This window comes from Acanthisitta chloris, unplaced genomic scaffold, assembly GCF_000695815.1.
Source record: "Acanthisitta chloris isolate BGI_N310 unplaced genomic scaffold, ASM69581v1 scaffold13243, whole genome shotgun sequence".
NCBI classification, from domain to species: domain Eukaryota; kingdom Metazoa; phylum Chordata; class Aves; order Passeriformes; family Acanthisittidae; genus Acanthisitta; species Acanthisitta chloris.
The window spans coordinates 72,475-77,514 of NW_008665491.1; positions in this window are offsets into that span (position 1 = coordinate 72,475).

Sequence of the window (5,040 nt, forward strand, 5' to 3'; positions counted from 1 at the left end):
CAAAACAAAGCTTTCAGAAGCAAAGTTTTGTGACAGCAGCTTGAACAGTTACTTATGAATTATAAATGACTGAAAATACACTTACTTATGAATTATAAATGACTTGACATATCACTAAGTTAATTGGACCCTGTAATCCAGAATGCTCAGGAGTATGAAAATTTGCCCCTCAGAAAAATTCTAAGAGGGGAGGAAAAAAAACCCCTTAATCCAAAATACCCAACCTACTTCAGACTATCCAGACTAACTCTACTATATTCATATTCAAATCTTTCCTATCATAATTTCAAGTTGTCCAGTGGTATAAAAATTGGAGCAGCTAGAGACTTGTGAGGCCAAAAAGAAAATTCTGAACCAACCTACACAGTTTCGACAAGCAGCTGGAATCAATGAAGGCAAGTTTGGTACCAGTAAATTAAGTTCTACTGCCAAAACCAGAAAACAGAAACGGAAAAGATGTGAGACAGGAAGAATGATAATCAGCAAGCAGTCCAGCTACATTCATTTAATAAACCAGTTAGTTTAATCTTGTTTCATTGGTGTTGTACCAAAATGTACTGTCCTTTCACACAACAGAAGATAGCAACCACTCCAAAGGCTGCAAAGAAACTAGTTCAAGACAGAAAATTTAATAACAACAATATCGTTCTCAGAGCAAGAGAAGTACTTTGTAAAATGCACTTACTGCCCCAGTTGCAAGCTTTAAAGGTTAGCCATGCTCAGTATTATGTAATGAGTGAAACATCTGCAGCCCTGGAAACATTCTTTGTTACAGAACTCTTTCTGTAATTGGAAACTCCTTTGGAAAAAAGCCAAATATAGTAGCCTGAAACAAAAACAAAACAGTGAAGAAAAAGTCAAGAGACAAAAGTCCTTCTGAGGGCCCAAATCTCCTAAATTTTTTTTTTATGCTTTTCTTCAGTTGGGGTGAGAGCGGACTATGTTTTGGTCTTAAGAGGTCAAAGAAGAGATGAAAAAATGTTGCTCAAAATGCACCTAAGTTTACTTGAAGTAGGCTGTAAGTGTTTGAGCTATTTTCTTTTTTATTGCTGTCTCTATTAAGCATTGAAATTGTTAAGCATTAACATTGAAATTATTTTGCCATGATCTCCAGTTCCAGAGATCTGCCAGATCACAGAATCATGCTTTGGCTTAATTTTTGCTAGCTGTCTACCACACAGTCAGCCATATGTCTCTTGAAATCATCTCCTAAGGGCCCCACAAATCCAGAGTGGAAAACCCATTAACCGGTTTTGAGGAATATGATTTTCCTCATTTTTACCTTTTGGGGAAAAAAAAACCCAACACTGCAGGAAGACAACATTCTTCTCTGTAGGTCTCTTCATTGACAGCTTTACCACACCAAACACAGGCTGCTTCACTGACGTGTTCAGAGCCTCACAGCCTACCCCATCACACCGAACTCTCTTCCTGGCTATCACGATGATGACTCTCATTTCTGGTTGGCCTATGACAGCAGCCTCAAACCACTCGGTTTCATCTCAGCATTTTCATTCTTCCTCAGCTGCTTTTCAAGCTTTGCAGGAGCTTATTAACGCTTCAGAAGTCTGTGTTTTAATCCTCTTGCCAATTCCTCATTAAGAAACTCTCTTTTGCCAAGACGTCTTAAAATTAAGTCCAAGCCACACACTTGACAGCAGTTAGAATATTTGTGCTTTTGGTCTTACGCTGCAGCAGTGAGAATTTTACAAGAGGAACAGCCTTTTTGCTCTTTATGCTGCAGCAGGCATACCACAATCTTGATCTGAGCATACTCCTGCAGCGCAGGTTTGCATTAGCACATCTGCAGAAGACATGGGAAGAGTGTAGGACAGACCTCTGCGTAACTCCTCTAGGGCACTCACTGCACAGATCACCTTGCAATGAAGCTGTCACAAACATAAAAAGCCCCAAGAACTCAGGCAGGAGTACGGTTCCTGAAAACTTATGCCTTCAACTTTCATAAGTACTTTTATATTGTCAGATATTTTAGCAAAACTTTCTAAAGACAAGCTCTTTGTGCACTAGTCTTCCCATACCTGAAAAGTCTGACTTATATTTTCTTGGTTTTGCCTTAAAATTTTCAGGCACTTCTGAGACAAAAAGACACTTACATAGAAACTCACCACAAAACCAGTACCTTTTTTTCTCTCCAAATTCAGCAATACATGTAAAGAAACTTATGTTTCCAGCCCTTAAACGCCCTTGGTTATCAACCTTTGCTTCTTGTTGGGCTCACTTATATTCCTGAATATATATATTCAAATATATACATACACACACACACGTGTATGTATATGAATCCATTAAAGCCCTTATTTCACTCTTCTGAATGCATGCCTGATGTCACATCCTTATTAGAATATTAAAATGATGTGTATTGTATGAACTTCTGACAAAAATAATAAAAGAAAATATATTAGAAAGGTACTACTTATATAAACATACATATCAATAAATATTTTCCTTAAATACAAAGAAAAAAAGCTATCAAACAATAGCACATTTGAGATTCTCTATCATGAAATCCTATCACACACCGGATGTGATAAATGTGAAGTTTGGCATTACATCTATTTTGAGCCTTCTTATAATATTATCATATAACACTCAAAATATGTATACTGTGAACTCAACACACTTTGGAGTTCTTAGACAACCTAGTTACAGGGAACTTGATTTTCTGGGATGAACTGTAAGGATAAGCAGTAAAGGACATGCTCAAGTAAAATCATTGCTAAGAGCATACCATCCATTTCTGTCATAGTTTAACACATGCATTTGTCTTCCTATTTAAAACGCTTCATACATATTTTCACGTAATTTTTGATGTTTTCATATATAATATCTTTATTTGTTTAGTAATATATTTTGAATTTATAAATCTGGTTTCCTAAAGCAGGCTATGACTATCGTGGATATAATTCAAAATTGTTAGCATTCCTATTTCCCATTTAACCATTTAGGAATGGATTAATTCAATTTACTCAGAGAACAGATCTCAGATTTTTCCAAAATGTTTGGAAATACAAACAAACATCTCTTCCCAGGGTTTGATCCCACACGACTTACAAAACAGCACAGTCCCAATGCTTAGCTGCTGCGGCACACACAAAACATTTGACACCACACAGGTTCACTTCTCTGCACAGAGCAGAGAGGACTTCACAATTTCTCCCTGTGCTAGCCCTCACAATCTGCTCCCAAGTACATGGTAGTAGAACATCCTCATTTTCCTCCACTGATACTGCTCCATTGCACACATAATACTGGCTCTTGGAAGGGGCAGGTGGACAACAAGTTATGGAGTCAGAGGATTTACCTTAGATATGGGCTACTACCTTCATTTCAGTCCCTCTCAAAAGAAAGGGCATCACACTGTCCTCTATGACGTAGTTTTAATACTTTACACCTTTTTTTTGTGTGTAATTCCTTCTTCCTCTGCCAGGTCCAGGGCAGTATCAACACTCTATACAGACCAAAAGAGTAGGGATATTAATTTTTCACTTAACAACCTGGACAACTCCAATGCAAAGCACTTCAACTCAGACATCCAGAAAGCATGCCAGTTAAGGATAAGACAGCTTTTTTAAAAGGTACAAGAGACACTTGAGGCTCAAGACAGTTTCCCTTTTCAGATCTGTGCATCATCTGGCTACTAATATAACTAGAACAACAGTTTAAAAGATGAGTGACCTAGTAAGTAAGATCTTTACTCCCAGCAGAATAGCTGGATCAAAGATACAAAGAAGGAGAGGTTTAGAGATTAACTGTGCATACACTGCAAATCTGAATCTCACAGAAGAAAGAAAAGCTGTAAATGTCTTTGTACAGGATCTGTTCTGCTTTCTTTAAAATAAACTGAAATGTCATATCAGCCACTACATTCACAGTGAATGAGTCATCAAAACCCTAAAGAACTTCAGGCTTCCACATGTAATTGTCTTACAAGAAGAGGTCTACAATAAAAGTTCAAAGCAAAAATGCAGCAAACTATACACATCAGGATTCGAAAGCACTGCCTTTTTAAGAAAGCACAGGTCACATACTGTGCCTTTTTTCAAAGGTAAACTTGCTACTTGATCTACTCAATCCTTAAAAACATACTCCTGCTTTTATTATGTATAAGGTAGATTTGGTTTATTACTAGAAGAACTGTGCTAGCATAGCCAGAAGTGCACAGAATAATCCAGAGACATACAGGCATTCTGGTACAAGCTGTTGTCTAAGTACACCACTGCTAGCAAACCGAATTTTTCATCTGCAAAGACTGTTTTATTTATAACTTCATTTTCTTATACCAATACAGCTCCAAGTTTGCCCTGTTTATTAGCATTGGAAAACTTTAGTGACATGTTTTATCCACAAATAAAACAAACAGTCCTGTACAGGGAGAATTACTACTTAAAGCCTAAGACATAGCTAAGTGAGAAAAGAAAAAAGCTAAATAGGGCTGCATCCCCAAGGCATGCAAGAATTTAAGGTCAGAAGAAATTTAAGCCTTTCACTGATGATTCTAACTGCAAGAATTCACTCCGAGTCAAATAAACACCATACAGAAGAGAGGCAGACTTGTTTTTTCTGGTTCCATCCCAACTTTCAGAAAACAGTAACATATTTATGCAGTTAGGAAGTTTTATCTTTTATGTCCCGCTTACCTTTTAGCATTCAGAACCAAAAACAAACCTGGATGTGACCAATAAGAGGCATACTGCTCCCAGTCATTAGCAAACCACATCTATACCTCACAGTGGTTTCTGACATCAAAAGCTTTTAATAAAATTAGTTGTACTCTTCCTCCTCCTGCGGAATTCAAACTTTACTCATAAATGTTTGCAGCACCTGTTCAGAAGACTAAACTTAACCTCACATGGTTAGCTTTCCCTGACTCCTCCGACAGGAACTGGAAGAGGAGCTTCAAATGGTAATTGAGGGAACCTAAAGTCACCCTTTCATTGGGAATTACCCCCTAAAAAGTAGGCAGCTGATAACAGGGGAAGAAGGAAGCTGAGAAACATGAGTCTCTCTAGGCTAAAATTA